This window comes from Bubalus kerabau, chromosome 19 (assembly GCF_029407905.1).
Source record: "Bubalus kerabau isolate K-KA32 ecotype Philippines breed swamp buffalo chromosome 19, PCC_UOA_SB_1v2, whole genome shotgun sequence".
NCBI lineage: Eukaryota > Metazoa > Chordata > Mammalia > Artiodactyla > Bovidae > Bubalus > Bubalus kerabau.
The window spans coordinates 63,091,952-63,105,936 of NC_073642.1; positions in this window are offsets into that span (position 1 = coordinate 63,091,952).

A 13,985-nucleotide genomic window follows, 5' to 3' on the forward strand; every position below is an offset into this window, starting at 1 on the left:
TGAGAACTGCATTTCTTCCCTTCTGTGGTATTTTGTTATGGCAGCCCCAGAAAATTAATATACTCCCCAATACAAATTGGCACACACAATGTGATCATTCAGGCCCTCAACAAACATCTACTGGACATCTTGCAAACTGTCTCTGACCATGCTATGTCCTGGGTAGAAAGAAATATCTTTTATGAAACTTTTGTTCTGAAAGAATTTATTGTCCGTGTTTGCCAGTGCATGGCCCCATCCTGATGAAAAGGACCTAAGATGATACGAGAAGATGCACTATGACAATTTCATTCATTCATTCTTTTATTCATCATGCATTTATTCATGCATCTTTAGGAAGGAGGCTCCAGACTGTGGAAATAAGAGCTGGGAACGTGCCCTGATCCCACGCTGCAGGTACACCCCAGATGGGTGCCCATCAGAGCCCTGGTCCTGGAGTCGGTCTTCAGAGGTTGAAGACTCAGCGAAACCATCTTTAGGCTGTGTGACTGCAGATAGGGCTCTTAAACTCTCTGGCTCTGTTTTAAAACTGTCAGGAAGGTGTCACAGAATCTCTACCAAGAAATTCTGCTGTAAAGAGTTTGCAGAATTGTGTGTGTAGACAGTAGACACTCCCTTCCACTCACACAGTAATGTGTGTGTGTGTGTGTGTGTGTATGCGTGCTCAGTTGTGTCTGACTCTTTGTGACCATGTGGACTGCAGGCCACCAGGCTCCTCTGTCCATGGGTTTGTCCAGGCAAGAATACTGGGGTGGGTTGCCCTTTTCTCCTTCAGGGGATCTTCCTGACCCAGGGATCAAACCTGCATCTCTTGCATCTCCTGCACCGGCAGAGGGATTCTTTACCACTGGCACCACCTGGGAAGCCCCACAGAGTGATGATCAGCTACAACTAAGCCCCCAAAGGCAGCACTACCAGTGCTGTTAGGATGCATTTAAAATGTTTCCAGAAAAGACTTTCACAGCCACAAGGTTGTACTGGTCACCAGATGAGCAAAAAGACCCTGTGAGAAGACCTAGTTCTCAGAATAGTGGCCCAACATTCCAACTTCTCTGAGTTAAAATTTTCTTATTTGAAAAATGGGAATTATATTATTTTCCTCCTGTTTACATATGTTGTGAGAGTTTGGGCATGTGCTATTACTAAGCTTCCGTTTTGCACATGAAGAAACTGGCCAGAGTGTCCAAGAAGGAGGCCAAGATCACACAGCTGCTAAATGTTAGACCACTCGTCTTTTGACTCCAGCATCTATGCCGGTGACTTCAGGTGGGACAGGAGGAATAAACCGCAGTCCCTTATGTGACAACCAGGCAAGGGGCATCTCAGGGCACCCTGCGGAGGGGATGAGGAGGGCCACCATGTGATGTCACGATCGTGCTTTTAACATCCAGGGGATGAGCTCTGAGGACCACCCAGAACACAGATTTGATCAACCTTCCTTTTTTGGGGGGACTTCTCTTCCTTTTTTGGGTTCCCTCAGCAGGGACCACCGAGCCCCTGCTAAAATAAGATTGGCCTGCCAATGCAGGAGATGCAGGAGATTCAGTTTCGATCCCTGTGTTGGGAAGTTCTACTGGAGAAGGAAATAGCAACCCACTCCAATATTCTTGCCTGGGAAATTCCATGGACAGAGGAGCCTGATGGGCTGCCATCCATGGGGTTTGCAAAAGAGTCGGACATGACTTAGCGAGTGAACACGGACATGTGCTCTTTTCTGAGAGCCTCCTCCCCTTCTCCCACCAGGTAGGATTTGCTAGAGGAACCCAGGAATTAGCTCCTTTCATGTGTCACGTGGAAATTAACAGAAGTTTCTAAAATCCACTTTAACGTAGCTTGGTATCATGGTGGCCATTCTTGAGGCTTTTTTTTTTTTTAAGTCACAGAATAGTGTCTGAGAACATCATATTCTCATTTCCCAGTTAACAGATTTTGCTTGCTTTTGTTTTTTGCACGCTAGCCAAGAAGCAACAGAACCTTGACTCCCTGCCTCTGGGGCTGGACTGTGGACCTGGACTCATGGCCTCGGGGGGCAGTGAGCTTCGGGGGAGTCTTCCTGCTGCTCTGTTGAGTCAGTTGCCTGTGCCTGTTTGTTTTTGGTTGAGGGATGAGGGCCCTGAGACACTGAAAAGTGTAGAGCTTCACGTTCTCATTTAAGTAGCCCTGACTCCAGGCTCATTAAAGCCATCACGTTGGCAAAGACTCACTCAGGATATGAGATGTTGCTTCCGACTGCACTGCTGGTGGAGAGAAATGAGCATGATCTGTGTAACTTATTGAGGAATTTGTAATTTTGGATTCCAAGTGGTCCCATCTGTCCGGCCTGGCCTGTATTTCTGTCCTGGGGCCCGAGCTGACCCACGCTCATCTGCTCTCTTGAGCTGCTCTGAGATTTGATGCTATGCCCTGGCATCCACGTTTCTCTAGAAATCCAAGATGTTCTTAAGACTTGGTTCCAACTTGGCTCTGCCCTTCTGTATTGGGCTGAAGAAAGTGAAGGTGTTACTCACTCAGCCTTGTCCAACTCTTTGCCACCCCTTGGGCTGTAGCTCACCAGACTCCTCTGTTCATGGGATTCCCCAGGCAAGAATAGCAGAATGGGTTCTCATTTCTTCTTCAGAAGATCGTCTGGACTCAAAAATCAAACCCAGGTCTCCTGCTTTGCAGGCAGATTCTTTACCTTCTGAGCCATCAGGAAAGAGTGTCCTCCAAAAAGTCACGTCCACTTGGAAACTCAGAGTGTGACCTTATTTGGGAGTATATATATATATCCTTTTTTTTTGGCTGTGCTTGGTCTTCCTTGCAGTGCACAGGCTTCTCTTGTTGAGGAACACGGGCTCTAGAGCGCATGGGCTCAGTAGTTGCGGCTCCAGGGCTCAGTTGCCCTGCAGTGTGTGGGATCTTATTTCCCTGATCAAGGATTGAAGCATTGTCCCCCACATTGGAAGGTGGATTTTTTAACCACTGGACTACCAGGGAAATCCCAGTGGAATAGATTTTTAAGGAATAATCAAATGAACATAAGGTCATCCTCATTCTGAATAAGGTCGCTCTGCGCTCTAGTCCAATGACTGGTGTCCTTATTATAAAATGAAAGAAATTTGGACACAGAGCCAGGCAGAGAGGGAAGATGAAGTAAAGCCAGCCCCAGGGAGCCCCCCATGGAGATGTAGCCAGAAGCTGGAGCGATGTGTCTACACCGCAAGGGCACCAGGGATTAACGGCAAACCACCAGGCCCTGGGAGGAAGATGTGCGACAGATTCTCCCTGCAGGCCCCCAGAAACAGCCCGATTCCGCCAGCATCTGGATTTCAGGCTTCTGGCCTCCAGAACAATGAGAAAACCAATTGCTGTTGTTTTAAGCCATCCCGTTTGAGGCAGTCTGTTCCTGCCCTCCTAGGAAACCAAGGTGCTTTCTCGTCAACTAATAGCGATTCCTTGCATCTCTGTCCTTCTCACTCCTGCCCAGGGTTTTCCAAGACCAGAGCCTTGGCTGCCCATTCCAGGCCCATCCTGCCCAGGAGTCGGCTCAGGGTAAGGACTCGGCTCTAATGCCCGGAACAGCTCTTCTGCAGCCTCAGTCCTGACCACTCATCCCCTCTGTGCCTGTGTGTCTCTTTGACTTTTGGACGTGGGATCCAGCCTCCCTTCCCTTGCCACCGATCTTCAGCGGACACTCTAGAGCTCGCAGGATATGCCAAGCCTGGGTGAGGCTCAGAGGAGGTAAAGCTGGCCTCTGAGGTTTGTGTGCCCTGCTTTCCCATCTGCTGGTCTCTTCCATCGGGAGTCAGGCTCTCCAGGTTGACCATGCAGCCCTGGGTGGGTTCCCAAGTCTGTTAGAGCTCAGGACTTTGGAAGGGTTGTAATGTCGTGGGAGAGTTCTGGATGGGGAACATTACTCCTCATTCAGATATGTTGTTGCTGTTCAGTCACCATGTCTTGTCTGACTCTTCGTAACCCCATGGACGGTAGCATGTCAGTTCCAGTTCATATATATATATATATATATATATATATATCTTTGTGCATAAGCATTTATTTATATAAATATAAATAACTTATACAGTCATAATATAATAATAAATATATACAAAAATTTATTTATATATGTAATATGTACGTGTATATATTTGTTGTTCAATCAATCAGTCATGTCTGACTCTGCAACCTCATGGCCTGCAGCACGCCGGGCTTCCCTGTCCTTCACCATCTCCCAGAGCTTGCTCAAACTCATGTCCATCAAGTCAGTGATGCCATCCAACCATCTCATTCTCTGTCGTTGCCGTATTATATATATAATAAATAATACACAAATATAATAAGTATAATAACATCAGTTCAGTTCAGTCGCTCAGTCGTGTCCGATTCTTTGCGACCCCATGAATCACAGCACGCCAGGCCTCCTTGTCCATCACCAACTCCCAGAGTTCACTGAGACTCATGTCCATCGAGTCAGTGATGCCATCCAGCCATCTCATCCTCTGCCGTCCCCTTCTCCTTCTGCCTCCAATCCCTTCCAGCATCAGAGTCTTTTCCAATGAGTCAATTCTTCACATAAGGTGGCCAAAGTACTGGAGCTTCAGCCTCAGCAACATTCCCTCCAAAGAAATCCCAGGGCTGATCTCCTTCAGAATAGATTGGTTGGATCTCCTTGCTTTATTGACTTTATTGCTTTATTGACTATGCCAAAGCCTTTGACTGTGTGAATCACAATAAACTGTGGAAAATTCTTCAAGAGATGGGAATACCAGACCACCTGATCTGCCTCTTGAGAAATCTGTATGCAGGTCAGGAAGCAACAGTTAGAACTGGACATGGAACAACAGACTGGTTCCAAATAGGAAAAGGAGTACGTCAAGGCTGTATACTGTCACCCTGCTTATTTAACTTCTAGGCAGAGTACATCATGAGAAACACTGGGTTGGGAGAAGCACAAGCTGGAATCAAGATTGCCAGGACAAATATCAATAACCTCAGATATGCAGATGACATCACCCTTATGGCAGAAAGTGAAGAGGAAATAAAAAGCCTCTTGATGAAAGTGAAAGTGGAGAGTGAAAAAGTTGGCTTAAAGCTCAACATTCAGAAAATGAAGACCATGGCATCCGGTCCCATCACTTCATGGGAAATAGATGGGGAAACAGTGGAAACAGTGTCAGTATAATAACATATATAATAGCAAATAATATATAAATAGAATTAGTATAATAATGAAGAACAAATAGACAAAATAGAAATAATATAGTGAATAGAATTTTCTTTCACCTTACCATACAAATGGAGCCCCTTGAGGGGCTCAAGTATCTTCAAAAATCCAAGAAGGAGCTGGGGAAGCTGTCAGAGAGTTCAGATAAATGGTTGGATGCGTGAGCGGAGGAGGTCAGAGGTGGGGTCTGGAGGCAGAGCCAGTTGGAGACGAGGAAGGTCTTCCTCCAGGGGGAGCAGGGCTGTGTCTGGAAGAAGCAGGGACAGGAGGCTCAGGCCAGTGAAGGGGGATGGCCGTGGCAGGAGGCTGGAGCCTGGGATAGGACTTGGTTGACGGGGGGATCTTGGGGATAGGAGGGCTGTGAGGGGGGCAGAGATGGAGATCTAGGCTAGAGGGAGTGTGGGTGGGTGGTTCCAGGCATGCGGTAGGAGGTGGGGTTGGGAGGAGCACCCACTGGAGATAGACCTTGGGGCGGGAAGGCTCTGCTTCCAGCAGCACAAGGCTTTTCCAGAAGCCAAGGAAGCCAACCCTTCTCACGACTGTAGCCCATGAGGATGGAGAAGCTCTTGGTCTACCGTGAGGTGTTGGATGAAGGATTCAAGATACAAGGGCAGGGTTTGAGGTAAGTAACGCTTTGGGAGCCTCTGAAAACCCTGCAGAAGCCAGCATCAGGGTTGTCCTTAGACTTGATTTCTGGAGTCTTTATCTTGGATCCTGAAATCATCTTAGATCCACAGCAGGAACTAATGAGGGAGGTGAGAGTCACGTGGGTAGAGTCTCGTGCAGGGCAGGGACATGGGTCGCCCAGTCCAGCCTCCAAGATGCCTTCTTGAGACTTCATCTCTGTTAACTTTTCTCCTTCTACCCACGGAGATAGGAAAAGGACTGAGAAAGTGGCTACTCCCCACTCCCCCGCTCCAAGGTCTCGGTGACTTCTCACAGAAACATGATAAGGAATCATGGTTGCCCTATTTGAAAAGGCATCCAGACAGTGTCTTAAACCATATGGTGTCATGGAAGAGCAGGACCAAAAATAAACAGCACTAACTGGTGGAGGAAATAAGACGCATAAACTCCTTTGTCATGTCCAAGGTGATAAGACTATTAAAAATATATCTCTTTAAGCCTCCCAGAGTTTAAGATCAGCTCCAAAGGAGAGGCTATGGCAGGATATTAAAAGTTTAATGAGGTGCAGTTTCAGAGGTGTTAACATTTAACAAACAGAAACAGCAGTAGCCAAAAACTTATAATCTGAAACAGACGGTCAATTATGGGCATGAAAGTCGCTTGCCTGGAGCACAATTCTGGGCTACAGGGATGACCTGGGAGAGAGAAATCAGAGGTGGATTCTACATTAGCACATTAGCATGTAGCCTGGGCTTCTTTGCCCTCAGACCAGATGACCACACGTGCATTGTGGTCTTGTGCCAAATGAGAGACTGAGTGGAGGTGGGTACTGGGGCCACGGTGAGTTAGATGACCATTGCTCACGGTTGTCCTGGTGCAGACACTGTCAAGATTTTACTTCCTTGACACATTTCTAACACTTGGAAGGTGCAGAGGGGCCGTGTCCTGCACTGCACCATTATGCTCATAAAACTTTCCATACTAATGTGACATTTGCCAAACTTTTAACATCTGTTTGAACAGCTCAGAGGGAAGCAAATCCGACTCAGATCCTTCTAATGAAATAACCCATTTGTTAAGGGTGTTTCAGTGGCATTTCTGGAATGTGTCCAGGTGGCTGATTTCTAAAGGAGGAGAGAGAAGGAAAGTGGCTTTGTCAGAAATTTAAAAGAGGTCCCTAGAGAACTGAGAGAGGGGCCCAAAGAGCTCACCTTCCCAGCCAGGTTTCTGGATTCTTCTGTGACCGAAGTTGCCTGCTATTCACATGTGGCTGTCACCTCTGGCTGCTCTTGGATTGTTTAAGAATTGTTTAATGTGTGTATTGTTCCCAAGTAAGATTTCGGAGTCCTGGGAGGCAGGCCGCAGCTCCAGATAGTGAATGATTTTTGTGCATTTCATTCACTCATGCTTTCATTCATTCAATCACGCTTTCATTCATTCATGCTTTTATTCATCCGTTATTTTAGTTGTGAGAAGCACAGACTGTGGTATTATCCAAAGGATGGCCTGGGCTTAAATTCTACCCCTCTCTCATCATACGGCTTAGCAAATCTCTGCATCTCTTTCCACATCAGCAAAATAACACTGATGTTAGTTGCTAATCTGAATTGTTTTCGTGAGAATTAAATAAGGCAAAACAATTCACGTAATTCCTCACTAAAGAGATGATGCATACCGGTGGAAGTGTTAGTCGCTCAGTCATGTCTGACTCTTTGCAACCCCATGGTCTTTAGCCCGCCAGGGTCCTCTGTCCATGGGATTCTCCAGGCAAGAATACTGGAGTGGGTTGCCATTTCCTTCTCCAGGGGATCTTCCTGACTCCGGGGTCGAACCTGTGGCTCCTACATTGAAGGTGGATTCTTTACGGTCTGAACTGCCAGGGAAGCCCCTATAAATAAATATTAGCTGTCATATTATAACATATAATCAGGCACACTTCAATGTCCAAATATCTTATTCTGTGCTAGAAACTAAAACACAGGTAAAGTGGCTTTGTCCCTTAAGAAGTACAAGTTCTAGTGAGATAAACTAGTTTACAAAGAAAGAGTGATCCATTGCATGTTAGGTATTGTTGCAATGTGGTTTTCTATTGTCAGATACTTTTCTACACATTTCACATGCAGTCACTCATTTAATGCTCTCAAAAACCTAGGAGGTCAGCACTTTTTGAGCAATCTCCATTTAACAGAAAAATCAATGAATCTATGCAACCGTCATCAATTTGGTTTGTTTGAACCCATAATAATGGCGGATGTTTGAGAAACCCTTTATAATTTTCAGTTTCTTCCCATTATTATCCATCGAATCCCACCAGAACTTTCCACTATGGGGATGGCTGTTATTTTCAAATGTGCTTTACAGAGTGAGCCATGTGGAGTAGAGGAGACAGGTTTAAGATTACTGGGGCTGGTGGGGGTTTGCTTCTAAGTTTGAGGATCTTTCTAAGGCCTCAACTAACACTCTAGAATTTCTCTGGAGAGACAAGGCAAGGCCTCCTTGCGAATGTGTGCTGTGTGTGTGCTAAGTTGCTTCAGTTGTGTCCCAACTCTTTGTGACCCTGTGGCCGCAAAGACCCACGTGACTCTTTGTAACTTGCCAGTTCCTCTGTCTATGGGGTTTTCCAGGCAAGATTACTGGAATGGGTTGCCATGTCCTCCTCCAGGGGATCTTGTCCACCCAGGGATCGAACCCACACCTCTTATGTCTCCTGAATTGGCAGATGAGTTCTTTACCATTAATGCCACCTGGGAAGCCCATGCCTTCTTGGGGTCAGGACATTCACACTTGACTTTGGGCAGTGGAACACACATCGTTTTGATTTCTTTCGGCTCCTGCAACACTCTGCATTCTTCCCTTGTGGAGTTTATGACTCTCTTTGTATCTCCATCAGGACTTCTGCTTTTTCTGCCGGGATTCCACTGCATTCTCCAATTGTTTCTGATCAGTTTCTCCAGATAGGCTCGTTTGCATTTTTTCCAATCTGTGTCTTATTTTTAACTCATCATCGCAGCTTCGATGAGTTCCTTGCCTGATGCCTCTTGCTTTGATCCTGGTCCCAGGCCATTATGATTTAGGATATCTCTGGCAAACTTCATTAACCTGCTCTCAGTTTGAGAATGACGTTGCAGAATCAGACCAGGCCCTTCCTACCCTGTACTCTATAGACTAAGCCCCTGGACAATCAGGCATCAATTTTATTACATTGAGGCTGTTTCTCACCCTGAATTATTGCCAGGCAACTGTGTTCATCTGTGCTACTTTAGTGAGGGGAAATTTCAAGAGATGGAAGTTCATGTGTGTTTCTGGCACCAAATGCGGATACCTACCCTGCTTGCTTCATCTGGTTTTATAAACCTATTCAAAAGGAAAAAAAAATTTCTCCCCCAGAGCACATGTTATTATTTATAGGTTCAGACACACTATTATTTTATGCTATGATTCTGACTCTTTCAAATGCTTCCTGTATTCTTTGTTCTGTTGTTTCTCTTATTAGAAACTGCCCTTTGATTTACTGCCTGGGATTGTTTTTTCTTTTCTTGAACATTTACTAGCTGTCAGGCATCTGGTGTAAAGCCCTGTGCCTTTAAGGGCAGACACAAGGGCTAGGCTCGTGACAAAACAATCCCACCACAAAGAATGTGGGCCAAGCAACTTTGTCTTGTCTGACCATATGGATTCAGCTGTTACCAGTGCCAGGCTGCAGTCAAGTATCTACCTACAGAATCGTACTTTGAGAAACAGCCTAGCAGGCAACACCCCATAATCTTCCCATTTAACCAAGACCAAAAAAATTATAAAATCAAGTGGGACTATATCAAACTAGAAATCTTCTGCAGAGCAAAAAAAAAAAAAAAAAATCAGCAAGATGAAAAGGTAACCTATGGAATGAGAAAAAAATATTTACAAATCATATATTTATTAAGAGGTTAGTATTCAAAATATAAAAAGAACTTGTATCATTCAATAGCAAAGAAAAAGTAAAATAAACAATCTGGTTTTAAAAATGGACAGAGGACCTGAAGAGATATTTTTCAAAAGAAGATACAGATGGCCAATAGGTACATGAAAAGCTGCTCACCAGCACTGATCAGTAGGGAAGTGCGAATCCAAACCACAGTGAGATACCGCCTCACACCTGTTAGAATGGCATCAAAAACTAGGAAATAACAAGGCGTAGTAAGGATGTGGAGAAAATTTGTTGTTGGTGGGAATGTAAATTTGTACAACTACTGTGGAAAAAAAAGTTTGGGATTTCCTCAAAAAATTAAGAATAGGACTACCATAAGATTCCACTTCTGGAACTATATCTAAAAAATAACGTCAGTGTCCTGACGAGATATTTGCACACCCATGGGCATTGCAGCAGCATTCACAATAAAATGGATAAAAAGTTGTACACACACACAGAGGAATATCATTCAGAAGGAAATCCTGATATTTGTGACAACTTGGATGAACCTTGATGATATTACGCTAAGTGAAACGGGTCAGATAGAGAATGACAAATGCTACATGCTCCCACTTACACACATAATCTAAAAATCTAGAACTTGCATAAACAAAGTAGTAAGACAAGTAAGTTCTGAGGATCTAATAATGTTCAACATGATGATTACAATTAATAATGCTTGAAAGTTGCTAAGAGAGTAGGTCTTACGTGTTCTCACCACAAAAAAGAATTGACAATTATAGGATGCAGTGGAGTTGTTAGCTTATGATATTGTGGTCATCATTTTGCTATATATATATATATACACACACACATACACATATATATACATATATATATATATATATATATATATATATATATACATGAAATCAATGGCTATTTACCTTAAACTTACATGATGTTATATGTCAGTTATATTTCAATATACTTGGAAAAAAGTTAAAACTAAAATAAAAAAAAAAACTAAGGAAACTGAAGTGATCTGATTAAAGATAAGAAGTGCTGAAGCTGGGACTTGAACTCAATTTTGTCCACTTCCAATGCACATGCACTCAGCTTTCATGAGGCTCCTGTTCCCCCTCCACCGTACTTCAACACAAAGAAAGCCCTGCTCCAGCTCCAGGCCAGCCTATTCAGTCTTCCTTCCAAGATAGCACTTGGACAGCCCATTTCTACAGTATCCAGCATCTCTCCTGGGTCATACCAAGGCCAGGCATCCCTATGCACTTTGTAGTAAGGGAATCCATCAGCAAACCTCGTGGGTGCTTTCTTAGCCCACCATATGATAGATTTAGTGGTCAGAATGCCAGGATGGGAAAAAGGATTGAAGATGGGCTTGAGCCATCAGTCCTGGGTTGACCCAAAGATGCACGGAGTAGAGTTCCATGAGCTGGAGAAACTTCCCCACTTTGGAGGTTCTAACACAGGCTAGGGTGTGTGTGTGTGTGTGTGTGTGTGTGTGCACGCACTCAGTCATGTCCAACTCTTTGCCACCCCGTGGACTGTAGCCCTCCAAGCTCTTCTGTCCATGGGATTCTCCAGGAAAGAATACTGAAGAGAGTTGGCCATTTCCTTCTCCAGGGGATCTTCCCAGACCCAGTGATTGAACCTCCATCTCTTGCATCTCCTGCATTAGCAGGTGGGTTTTTTACACTTAGCACCACTTGGGAAGCCCCCCAGGATTGTGAGAAGCCCATAACTCTGGTTGCCTGCATTGTAGGCAGTGGCAGTAATGGTTCTAAGAAGGTGAAGGCTGCAGACCTGTGCTCTGCAGCCTTCACCTTCTTAGAACCATGTGCTCTGTTCTTTAAAGAGTGAAAAATCAATTTTCCCCATGGTAAGTCCCAGTGCATTCTCCAGCATCCTTTCATTCAAAACAATATTGAATTATTGAAATATGATCATGGCCCCCTAGGCTTCTTTACTAAAGACCTGAAGAGCTTCTTTCCTTGTGAGCTTCAGCACGAAAGTTCCAACTTAATATTTAAAGCCCCAGGCTGGGACATTCCCACCTGGCTGTCCCCTTGGTGACCTGAACTCAACAAACCCATATGGAACCTCAGCTTCCCCACTGCTCTGATGTCCTCCCCACTGCCCAGCTCACTAATTAGCACCATGGTGCTCCTGGACCCTGAAGTTCAAAACCTTCCTTTCACTTCCCATGCTGGGGGACCACTTGTGCCCAGGAAATGTTTTTAGATTCTTTCCCTCCTCTCACCTGACATTCATCCTCTCATGCTAGACTTTGACATTTTTCACCAAGTCCCTTGGTTGCTGGTTCCCAGGTTGGTCCCCTCCCTCTCTTTGTGACCTATTCAACCAGTGGTCTTTCTGAATATGAAATCAGTTATTGTTATCCTCTTCTCAAAATCCATTCTTCAGTTCAGTTCAGTTCAGTTCAGTTGCTCAGTTGTGTAGACTCTTTGCGACCCCATGAATTGCAGCACGCCAGGCCTCCCCGTCCATCACTAAGTCCTGGAGTTCACTCAAATTCATGTCCTTCTAGTTGGTGATGCCATCCAGTCATCTCATCCTCTGTTACCCCTCTGTCATCTCATCCTCATCCCCTTCTCCTCCTGCCCCCAATCCCTCTCAGTATCAGAGTCTTTTCCAATGAGTCAACTCTTCGCATGAGGTGCCAAAGTACTGGAGTTTCAGCTTTAGCATCATTCCTTCCAAAGAACATCCAGGACTGATCTCCTTTAGAACAGACTGGTTGGATCTCCTTGCAGTCCAAGGGACTCTCAAGAGTCTTCTCCAACACCGCAGTTCAAAAGCATCAATTCTTTGGCACTCAGCTTTCTTCACAGTCCAACTCTCACATCCATACATGACCACAGGAAAAACCATAGCCTTGACTAGACGGACCTTTGTTGGCAAAGTAATGTCTTTGCTTTTGAATATGTTATCTAGGTTGGTCATAACTTACTTCCAAGGAGTAAGCGTCTTTTAATTTCATGGCTGCAATCACCATCTGCAGTGATTTTGGAGCCCAAAAAATTAAAGTCTGCTACTGTTTCCACTGTTTCCCCATCTATTTCCCATGAAGTGATGGGACCAGATGCCATCCATGATCTTCATTTTCTGAATGTTGAGCTTTAAGCCAACTTTTTCACTCTCCTCTGTCACTTTCATCAAGAAGCTTTTGAGTTCCTCTTCACTTTCTGTCATAAGGGTGGTGTCATCTGCATATCTGAGGTTATTGATATTTCTCCTGGCAATCTTGATTCCAGCTTGTGCTTCTTCCAGTCCAGCATTTCTCATGATGTACTCTGCATATAAGTTAAATAAGCAGGGTGACAATATACAGCCTTGACATACTCCTTTTCCTATTTGGAACCAGTCTGTTGCTCCATGTCCAGTTCTAACTGTTGCTTCCTGACCTGCATATAGGTTTCTCAAGAGGCAGGTCAGGTGGTCTGGTATTCCCATCTCTTGAAGAATTTTCCACAGTTTATTGTGATCCACACAGTCAAAGGCTTTGACACAGTCAATAAAGCAGAAATAGATGTTTTTCTGGAACTCTCTTGCTTTTTCGATGATCCAGCAGATGTTGGCAATTTGATCTCTGGTTCCTCTGCTTTTTCTAAAGCCAGCTTGAACATCAGGAAGTTAACGGTTCACATATTGCTGAAGCCTGGCTTGGAGAATTTTGAGCATTACTTTACTAGTGTGTGAGATGAGTGCAATTGTGCGGTAGTTTGAGCATTCTTTGGCATTGCCTTTCTTTGGGATTGGAATGAAAACTGACCTTTTCCAGTCCTGTGGCCACTGCTGAGTTTTCCAAATTTGCTGGCATATTGAGTGCAGCACTTTCACAGCATCATCTTTCAGGATTTGAAATAGCTCAACTGGAATTCCATCACCTCCACTAGCTTTGTTTGTAGTGATGCTTTCTAAGGCCCACTTGACTTCACATTCCAGGATGTCTGGCTCTAGGTGAGTGATCACACCATCGTGATTATCTTGGTCATGAAGATCTCTTTTGTATAGTTCTTCTGTGTATTCTTGCCACCTCTTCTTGATATCTTCTGCTTCTGTTAGGTCCATACCATTTCTGTCCTTTATCGAGCCCATCTTTGCATGAAATGTTCCCTTGGTATCTCTAATTTTCTTGAAGAGATCTCTAGTCTTTCCCATTCTGTTGTTTTCCTCTATTTCTTTGCATTGATCGCTGAGGAAGGCTTTCTTATCTCTTCTTGC